The sequence below is a fragment of the Triticum urartu genome, chromosome 4A (assembly GCF_056163025.1).
Source record: "Triticum urartu cultivar PI428250 chromosome 4A, HENAU_Tu73, whole genome shotgun sequence".
Classification (NCBI taxonomy): Eukaryota; Viridiplantae; Streptophyta; class Magnoliopsida; order Poales; family Poaceae; genus Triticum; species Triticum urartu.
In genome coordinates, this window is record NC_141876.1 from 46,598,066 (window position 1) to 46,609,137 (window position 11,072).

The 11,072-nt window shown below is 51.0% G+C and overlaps 1 pseudogene; it reads left to right on the plus strand.

Annotated features, from left to right (window-relative positions):
• The first annotated feature begins 4,053 nt into the window (after positions 1–4,053).
• On the plus strand, positions 4,054–6,183 carry LOC125553488 (L-type lectin-domain containing receptor kinase IX.1 pseudogene; annotated as a pseudogene).
• Positions 6,184–11,072: the final 4,889 nt, after the last annotated feature.

Genomic DNA, 11,072 nt, shown 5'->3' on the forward strand with positions numbered 1-11,072 from the left:
CTTGCTACGAAGGATTTGAGCCCACATGGCATCATTATCCGTAGAGAGCTTCCACAGCCACTTGCTAAGAAGGCATCTGTTCTTAACTTCTAGGTTCTCAATACCGAGGCCCCCTTGGTCTTTCGGTCTACAGATGATATCCCATTTAGCGAGCCGATATTTTCTTTTAAGCTCATCACCCTGCCAAAAGAAACGCGATCGATAGAAGTCCAGTCTCTTCCTAACACCAACTGGTACCTCAAAGAACGATAGGAGAAACAAGGCATGCTCGTGAGCACCGAATTTATTAGGATTAATCTGCCTCCGTAGGACATGAGCTTACCCTTCCAGCAACTCAGTTTCTTCTCAAATCGGTCCTCGATGCACTTCCACTCTCTGTTTGTCAGCCTACGATGGTGGATGGGAATACCTAGGTAAGAGAAGGGTAACTCTCCCAATTTGCACCCAAACAATTGCCTATAAGCCTCCTGTTCGTCTTTGGCTCTACCAAAACAAAACAGCTCGCTCTTATGAAGTTGATCTTTAACCCGGTCAGTTGTTCAAATAGGCATAACACAAGCTTCATATTTCTCGCCTTGGCCAAGTCATGCTCCATAAAGATAATTGTATCATCAGCGTACTGAAGGATAGATACACCTCCATCAACAAGATGAGGTATCAAACCACCTACTTGACCATGTTCCTTAGCCCTTCCTATCAAAATTGCTAACATATCCACCACAATGTTAAACAAGATAGGGGACATCGGATCTCCTTGTCTTAGGCCTTTATGTGTCTGAAAGTAATGGCCTATGTCATCATTAACTTTAGTTCCCACACTACCTTTTTACGTAAATGATTCAACCTGGCGGCGCCACGCTTCATCGAATCCTTTCATACGCAATGACTGTTGGAGGAATGGCCATTTGACCTTATCGTACGCTTTTTCGAAATCCACCTTAAAAATTACTCCATCTAACTTTTTGGAGTGGATTTCATGGAGCGTTTCATGCAAGACGAGTGCCCACAACTAAGAACCACATCCAAAAAGCGAGCATTTTCTTGAGAATCGGCAAAAGCACGCACACACACATACCATGAACGTTTGTTGAACAGCAAATCAAGCTACTGATTTCCATCATATGGCAACTGGAAAAAATATCATATGTGGCTATGTCCTACTTATATGCTAATCGACGTCCAACCAATAAAGTCACATCACATTGAACATCTAGTAATGTTTATCCACTCGGACTAACATATCAAGATCAAAGTCTGCTCACCATAGCTGGCTGGAGTTATGTATCTAAGCGGTGGCTGCCAATGCGTGGCCACCGGCCGGCTACCACTGAAGCGTCCATTCGTTGTCTCCCTGTTCGCAAGTACCTAGCAGAAGCATACATATCTACATATCGTGAATGGATTGCAATCAGCAAGCAGCAGCCTTGCCTGTGTAGATGTGTAACAGTAAGCAAGTAGCAGCTTGAACAAAATCAGTAGTAATAGGCTGCTGCTCTCTTCTCCGATTCTATATATACGGAACAATAGTATAGCCAAGAGCAGCAAATATAGCAAAAGCAGAGCAGCCTCAGCAAGGCAACATACCTCTATAAAGGAAGACTAATAATTTTTTTCTCAACTCATCAGATATTAAAACTGCAGTAAAGCATATAACTATCTCTTCTTCTGAATAGAAATATTATACAATAAATAGCAGATTAAATTACTGTGATCACTATCCCCATTGTCTTCTAGAGCACATATTTATGTACACAAGAGACATATATTTGCAAGTGTTTGTTACGATCAAGACCTAGCTGAGCTAACATAAGTAGAATGCAAACAGCTAAGGACAAATAGAAAGACTACCAACACATGGTGTTTATCATGCTCTTTTCTTGCTGTAGAACATCTAGGTGAATAAACAAGTGTACAAACTATCTGCCTTTTTCTTCTGTTAGCAGATGGGAAAATTGAAAGGCCATGTACAAATGGAAGAACCAAAGAACTGCTATATGTGAATACCAAAAATGGTCGTTTACTACCAAGTTGGAGCAAGATGATCTGAAATGCAAATCAAAAGGATCTGAATTCTGAAGCTGCTTGTCATCTAAAAGTGGAATATGAGTAGCACATTTGTAGGCATAACCTTAGTGCAGTAGCCAAAGGGGTCTATCCCCCTCTCCCTCATGTCATCAGCTAATCATTTTGGATAATGCAAAGTCAATTAGAGAAAGGAAAGAACTTTTTTCTTACATGCTTTCTGTAACCTGCCAGTACTGCAACAGCTCCGGTTGTATCACTCCCATCCACTGCCTCCTTTATCTTGTGACAGACTATGCAAAGTAAATTCCATCTCTAATCTTGCATTATAAAATTACCTCCATTCATATCCATGTAATGGTCTCTTTCTGCTACATTTGAAACAATCGATAAAATTGATCTCACACAAAAGAATTCATGAACTATTTGGCTAGGAGCTCTGCTGTTGCCTGCTCTACAGGGGATGGGCGAGGCAGTACCATGACGGATGGACTTGTCGCCTGCTCTACAAGAGAAGGGGGAAGGTGGCGCCACGACGGATGGGGCGGCGGCGTGCGCGGATGGGGCTGGGTCGTACTCGCCGTCCTGCTCTGGGAGGGGATCTTACCGGAGAAGGGGGTCCACTTGGAGGGCGGCATGTTGGTGGGGGAAGGAGTGGCTAGTGGCGAAGCCGGCGTGGTTGGAGAAACCATTGTCGAGGTGGAAGCAGCATGGAGGAGACCCGGCGGATCCACCAACGGCCGCGGCGTCGAGCGTCGCTGGCGGCGGAAGGCCGCGGGTCACCGACAGGGGAAGGCCGCGGGTGTGGGGGCACCTGGGGTAGGGGTAGGCGACGGCGGCGGCGCGCGGCGGCGGCCGGCGGCGCACGGTGAGGCGGGGCGGGACGTGAGAGGAGGCGGCGGCGGGCTCCAGGTTGAGATGGGATCAGGAGGCACGGTCGTGCGTGCGGATGGTTTTTTTTTTCTTTTCTCACGTACGTACCAGTTCAGGTTGACTTATTGTGAGGATTGCGGGTTGAATAGCAAAAACTACAGGGACTTTTTCGCAAAAACACCAACGACGTATGACCAGAAGCGCTAGCTGCTTTATTAGGAGGAAAGATTCACATTTAGATGTTTTTTAAGGATGTCACATCTAACCTTCCACAAATAACGCAACAACAATGAATAAAAACAACTGACATAAAAAATAGACCACAAACATAGTGGACATCGGGCTAGATGTGTCCAAGACAGACCCTTCAGAATATATGCGTCGACTATTTTTTTTAGGGCACAGATTAGTTCGCTTCGCTCCAAATTAATTGACGTTTTAGATTTGTCTTACGTTATTTTTTTAAAAAAAAATGAGTAAATTTATAGAATAAAATGTCAACATCCCCACAAAATAATTATTTTTTATAGAATATATTTTCACCATGTATACGTTCTATGTTGTTACAACTCCTTTTGCTTTTTACTCCGTTTATTAGATTTTTCCGCTCAAACTGTCCAAAGTTTGGGCAATTTCATAAAAAAAATATTGACATTCAAAATACAACATTAATATCATTATATTCATCATGGAAAATACTTTTATATTATATTTATTAGGTATTGTAGATGTTGATATATTTTATAGGACCCCGATAAGTCCCGAATGTTCGGGATTCGCCCATGACAAATCAAACATTTTTATGCTAACACGAAGATGGCAAGTTTAGTTGTTAAGCATTACAATTTTGTCTTTATTTTACTTCTTTTTACATAAATTGTCATACCTGCCAACTAAACTTGCCATACTCACATCAACCAAAGTTGCGATAAAAAACGTTTTGATTTGCCATGACAAAATCCGAATGTTCGGGATTTATTATTTCTGATTTTCTAATATAAATTTGATTAAACTTTGTAAAGTTTGACCTTAGATAAATCTAACAGGCAAACTAAAAAAGAAATCAGAGGGAGGGAGGGAGTGCTACCTACATAAGCATGCATGGTGTTAATTTCCCTTTGCATAACTTGGCACGAGATCGAGCACCATTAATTTGCAATGGCTCAGCTCCCGTGCTCCCTGAAATGCGCTACTACTCAGCGTGTCTTCTTCCTCTCTCTCTTTCTCTACCATGCCGATTCCCTCAGCTTCCGGTACGACTCCATCAACACGACCAACAAGGTCGATTTCGGCGCGCTCGGGGATGACTGCAACATCAGCGATCACAGGGCCGACCTCACCAGCATAAGCGTCAATAACTACACCAACAACATCGGCCGCCTGGTGTACCCCGAGCCGGTGCAACTCTGGGACGCTGCCACCGGCGAGACGGCCAGCTTCACCACCATCTTCTCCTTCGGCATGGACGCCGTGCCGGGGCAGCCGGTTGGCCATGGCATGGCCTTCTTCCTCACCTCCCAAGTCGACGTCCCGTCTAGCCTACCCGCGGAGTCCTACGGCGGCTACCTCGGCCTCTTCAGTCCTGGCGCCACCGGCGGTGACCATGTTGTCGCCGTGGAGTTCGACACGTTCAGGGACGAGTGGGACCCCAGCGACCGTCACATCGGAGTCGATCTTAACAACATCAGCTCGTTCGGCAGCTACACCACCTTGCCGAACGACAGCTTCGTCGGCCGGGTCATGTCCGCGCGGATCGACTACAACAGCGGCACGGGCCAGCTCGAGGTCATGCTGCACAACGGCAGCAGCGACGGCGCGACCCATGATCTCAGCGTCAATGTTGACCTGCGAAGCTTCCTGCCGGAGAAGGTCATCGTCGGCTTTTCAGCGGCGACGAACTCAGAGCGGGTCGCGCTGCACTACGTGCTGTCCTGGTCTTTCAGCTCTTCGCTGCCGCTGGTTGCGAATTCATCTCACAAATCACAACCGCGGCGCACTGCTGTGCGGCTCGTGGCCGGTGTCACCGTGGCAACGGTGCTGGCTCTCCTGCTAAGCACGGCCGTAGGGGTGCTGTTGTGGCGGTCGAGACGCCAGGAGCAGTCTGCCGCCGACGACGACGACGATGACGGCGACGACGAGGACCCGTGGGCGATCGACGAGGACCTCGAGTCAGGGTCGGGACCACGGCCGTTCCAGCTGAGCAAGCTGACGGCAGCGACGAGAAACTTCTGTGAGGAGACAAAGCTCGGGCAGGGCGCGTCCGGGTCGGTGTACCGCGGTCGCGTCGATGAGCTCGACGTCGCCATCAAGGTGTTCTCCAGGGGTGGCTCGGCGCAGGGGAAGCGAGAGTACACGGCGGAGGTCACCGTCATCAGCCGGCTGCGGCACCGCAACCTGGTGCAACTCATAGGCTGGTGCGACGGCCGCAAGAAGCTCCTCCTCGTCTACGAGCTCGTGCCCAACGGAAGCCTCGACCGGCACCTCTACGGCGCAACGGCGGTGCTGCCATGGCCGGCGAGGTACAGAATCATCCTCGGGCTTGGCGCCGCCGTGCTGTACCTGCACGAGGAGTGGGGCCAGTGCGTCGTCCACGGCGACATAAAGCCGAGCAACATTATGCTCGACGAATCCTTTGGCGCCAAGCTAGGCGACTTCGGCCTCGCACGGCTCATCGACCACGGCGTGGGCCTGCAGACCATGACCGCCGTGGCCGGCACGCCCGGATACCTCGACCCGGAGTGCATCGCCACCGGGAAGGCGAGCAGCGAGTCCGACGTGTACAGCTTCGGCGTCGTGCTCGTGGAGGTGGCCACCGGCAGGCGGCCCATGGCGCCGCCGCCGCCGGGCGACACGAGGATCTTCCGGCTGGTGGAGTGGGCATGGGGAATGTATGGTCGAGGCGCGGTGCTGGACGCGGCCGACGAGGCGCTGTGCGGAGAGTTTGACGCTCGGGAGGTGGAGCTCGTGCTGGTGATCGGGCTGTGGTGCGCGCACCCCGACGCCAGGGCGCGGCCGAGCATCAGGGAAGCAGTCGAGGTGCTGCGCTCGGGCATGGCCGCCAGGGTGCCGGCGCTGCCCCCTCGGATGCCCGTGGCCATGTACGTGCAGCCTTACGATCCGACTGAGAAGCATGTCGCGGAGGACGCGTCGAAGGCAAAGCACGGGATGAGCTCTCACGATTACGGCCGCCAGCCTCCGACCGCCGACGACTACCAGACGCTGTCTACCACCTCGAGCATTCCCCCCGTTGGGTCCAAACAGTCGGTGCGTTTGCTGAGCGGTAGGTAGTTCGCTCTTCTTTCCCTGTCGACAAAAAATGTACTCCCTCCTGTCCAAATTAATGGTCGCATCTCTAGTACAACTTCGATCGGAGGGACGAACAAACACGTCAATCAAACACACCACAGCCGCTTCGCTCCTAACCGCTTGAGAGAGGCGAACACAACTGCCTCCTTCGTTCCTTCGGGCAACGCCGCTGGTCCCTGCCTCCTCCGGTGACTGAAGGGGGTGGTGAGAGAGTCCTGAATTAGGGTCTTCGGATAGCCGGACTATTTTCATTGGCCTTACTATTAGACTATGAAGATACAAGATTGAAGACTTTGTTTCGTGTCTGAATGGGACTTTATTTGACGTGGAAGGCAAACTAGGCAATACGTATATGGATATCTCCTCCTTTGTAACCGACCTTGTGTAATCCTAACCCTCTCCGGTGTCTATATAAACCGAAGGGTTTTAGTCCGTAGCACAACATACAATCATACCATAGGCTAGCTTCTAGGGTTTAGCCTCTCTGATCTCGTGGTAGATCTACTCTTGTAACACCCATATCATCAATATTAATCAAGCAGGACGTAGGGTTTTACCTCCATCAAGAGGACCCGAACCTGGGTAAAACTTCGTGTCCCTTATCTCCTGTTACCATCCGGCCTAAGCGCACAGTTCGGGACCCTCTACCCGAGATCCGCTGGTTTTGACACCGACATTGGTGCTTTCATTGAGAGTTCCGTTGTGCCATCGCCACCAGGAAGGATGTCTCGTCCCGTCTTTAAAGACGGCACTATCGCTGAGGGAGCTCTGGCTATCGGCCAAACTCTCCAGTTAGGTGGTTTTCTTATGACCGCATGTTCGGCCGCTGCGCCGACGATGATTTCTCGGGTCATCGAAAGCAATCTTCACGTCAACTCGGAACTCGCCGAGCAGTTAGATCCAGTGAAGCTCTCTTCCCTGAACGAGCTCTTGGATCGCATCGCCACCCTGGGAGTCGCCACAGACTACAATCAGATTGGGCCTCAACCCGATCTGAGAGAAATTAACTCTCCCCAGGTCACCCATCATGTTGCAGTGGTGGAATAACAATGCGGCAACCCTTCGTCCATCTTAAGGACTAGCTACGTCCGGATTCCCGATCCCGCCAAGCCGGATACCCGCGGAGGGGAGGATGTCACTCAAAGCCTGAACCCAGAATCAGGCAGCGGGCTAGATTTACCGGTAAACGTCCAAAAATCCAAGCTTTCGAGTTTGGAAACTCCTTGGCCACTGAGCCTCAAATCGGGTGAGGATTCGGATTCAATTACACCCACCCACCCAAATATACGCGATCTATCCTAAATTAGGCAAGAGCCCGAAAAAACAATACACCATTACTGGGCCAGATTCCTCCTAGTCAAGAACAGGATAAAGGACTGCCGCGAGGAAGACGCAATTTCATTCTTCTGCAATAATTGCACGGATAAGGGAATCCTCAATGCCATAAGTCGTTGCGAAATTACATGCTTTGCCGACTTGGTGTCCATAGTGCGAAAGTACTCTGCGATGGAAAGCGCCTGGAAAACCGAAATAAAATTTTGGAATAATCCGGCCCTGAACACAAACCCAGTCCGAAATAAAAGGGTGCATTATCACAATACACCTGGGTTAACTACCAAAAAGCAAAAGCCCTCTACAGGGCAAGGAACCATACTGGAGGGATGGCTCAACGGACCCTGCAAAATTCATAGTACAGCGGATGTGATACCAACGCACAGCCTTCGAGCATGCTGGATACTCCGGCAGGTGGCCAAAAGTGGTGAGGATCTACTCCTCCCAAAAACCACAGAGCACCACCCCGAAGACAACAATACGGTCTTAACGGTCTTTGAGACCTTCGCGTCAAATAATAGACGGAAGCGAACATTCCGCAGCATGTCCGAAATCTACCACATAGCAAAAACAAATCCTTGGAGCGATGTAACCCCCGGATAATCATGCTACAGTGATCTCACGTTAATGGTGACACGTCACCTCTGTCACTGTAATTAATCTCGGGTTAATTCAAAACCGTTTCAAATTTAAATCCTAAATAAGTCAAACGACAAAAGTTTTCAAATATTAAAATAAAATGTTTGGGCTAAGTCTATTATTGCATCGGTAATTTTGATGAAGTAAACACATTTTTATAAAATGCCTAAATGCTATTAAATGAATTAAAACAAAAAAGAAATAATAAAAAAAGAAAACTAGCAGAAAACAAAAAAAAGAAAGAGAAAGCCCCCCCCTGGGCCGTGGCCCAACTGGGCCAACCCAACCGGCCCAGCCGCCCCACTCCTTATCCACTCCCCTCACCCCCCCCCCCCCCCGCAACCCTAGCCGCCACCCACTCGCCCCCCCCCCACTCGCTCTTCCCCCTCCTCTCTCCCGATCTGGATCGGGATCCAGAGGAGGCCGACGCCGCTCGCCGCCCCCCCCCCACGCCAGGACGCCGCCACCTCGCCGTCCTCCTCCACTCCGTTGCGCATCCCCGTCCCCCTCCACAACGGCCCTCCCCGGCCTCCATCGACCCCCGCTGCCCCGCTCCCTACAACGCACCGTGAGCCGCCCCCTCCTCCTTTTCCCGCGGTCACCGCCGCTCACTCGCCCGCCGCCCGCGCCCGCTGCCGCTCGGCCATGCCCTTGGCCGCGGCTTCCACCCCGCGCGCGCTCCGGCCCCGCGCTCACCGCTGCCGCGCCGCGCCCTGGCCGCGCGCCGCTCCGCTTGGCCGCGCCCGTCGCCCCGCCCCGATGCGCCTCGCCTGCGCCGCACGCTTGCCGTGGCCGACGTCCACGCCCGCACGCGCCCCCCTGGCCGCGCCCGCTCCCGTGAACCTCCTTGCTCCGGCTCCGCTCGCTATCGCCGGCCCCCTGTGTCCCGCCGTCACCCGCACCGCCTCCCCCTGCCTCGCCGGCTCCGACTAGCCGCGCCGCCAGCGCTGCCCCTTGCCGCGGCATGCTGCTCCGGCCGGCCGGCCTTGCCCCCTCGTGCTGGGCGCTGGGTACGCCCCGCCCGAAGCCCGCAGCCCCGCTAACGCCAGTGTCCGTTAGGCCCCCTCTGGGCCACTGCCAAACGGGGCCCACGCCCCCCCAGAACAAAAAAAAGAGAAGGATTAAAAAAAATTAAATAAATAATGATAATTAAATTAATTAATTGATTAATTAAGGAATTAATTAAGTTAATTAATCCTATTTAATTAATCTAATTAACTAGTTCGTTTAATTAAACAGTAATTAGATTAGTTAATCCTAATTAGACTAAACAGTCAATGACGAACGGGACCCACATGTCAGTTGACCAGTCAACGCCTCTGTTGACTGCTGACGTCATGCTGACGTCAGCGTACACTGTTCTGGATAATGTTGGGTTTAAATAAATAATTAAAATCAGAAAATGATTTAAATCTTTAGAAAATCATATCTTTTAATCCGTAATTCGGATGAAAATACTTTATACATGAAAGTTGCTCAAAACGACGAGACGAATCTAGATACGCAGCCCATTCGTCCGCCATGCATCCCTAGCATAGCGAACACGCAAATTTCCCCCTCCGGTTCATCTGTCTGAAAACGCGAAACACCGGGGATACTTTCCCGGATGTTTCCCCCCTTCGCTCATATCACATATCCCTGCGTTATGTCACCCCTAGCACAACGTATTGTCGCGTCTTGCTTTGTGTTACATTTGATTGCTCTGTTATTTATTGTGTTCCCCCTCCGTTACTTCTTTCCGGTAGGCTCCGAGACCGTTGCTGATACCCCCTGTGATCGGCTACATCGACGACGACCCCTCTTTCTTGCCAGAGCAACCAGGCAAGCCCCCCCTTGATCACCAGATATCGCCTACTCTCCTCTATACTGCTTGCATTAGAGTAGTGTAGCATGTTACTACTTTCCGTTAATCCTATCCTGATGCATAGCCTGTCATTGTTGCTACTACTGTTGATACCTTACCTGCAATCCTACATGCTTAGTATAGGTTGCTAGTAATCCATCAGTGGCCATACATTCTTGTCCGTCTGCCATGCTATACTATCGGGCCGTGATCACTCGGGAGTTGATCACGGGTATATAACTATACTTTATACATGATACATGTGATGACTAAAGTCGGGTTGGCTCGAAGAGTACCCGCGAGTGATTCACGGATTGGGGGCTGAAAGGACCTTTGTCCCGACGGCCCTTTGGGTGGATCTTTGTGGCGGAGCGACATGGCAGGTTGAGACCACCTAGGAGAGAGGTGGGCCTGGCCCTGGTCGGCGTTCGCAGATACTTAACACGTTTAACGAGATCTTGGTATTTGATCTGAGTCTGGCTACTGGCCTATACGTACTAACCATCTACGCGGGGACAGTTATGGGCACTCGACGTCATGGTATCAGCCGAAGCCTTCGTGACGTCAGCAACGGAGCGGCGCGCGCTGGATTGGACTGGAACGCCTACTAGGCTAGGTCTGCTTCCGGCCGCCCACGCAACGTGCAGGTGTGCTAAGGGCGATGGGCCCAGACCCCTGGGCGCTTAGGTTTAGACTGGCGTGCTGACCTCTCTGTTGGCCTAGGTGGGGCTGCGACGTGTTGATCTTCCGAGGCCAGGCATGACCCAGAAAAGTGTGTCCGGCCAAATGGGATCGAGCGTGTTGGGTTATGTGGTGCACCCCTGCAGGGAAGTTAATCTATTCGAATAGCCGTGATCTTCGGTAACAGGACGACTTGGAGTTGTACCTTGACCTTATGACAACTAGAACCGGATACTTAATAAAACACACCCTTCCAAGTGCCAGATACAACCGGTGATCGCTCTCTCACAGGGCGACGAGAGGAGGATCATCGGTTAGGATTATGCTACGTGATGATACTTGGAGGACTTCAGTCTACTCTCTTCTACATGCTGCA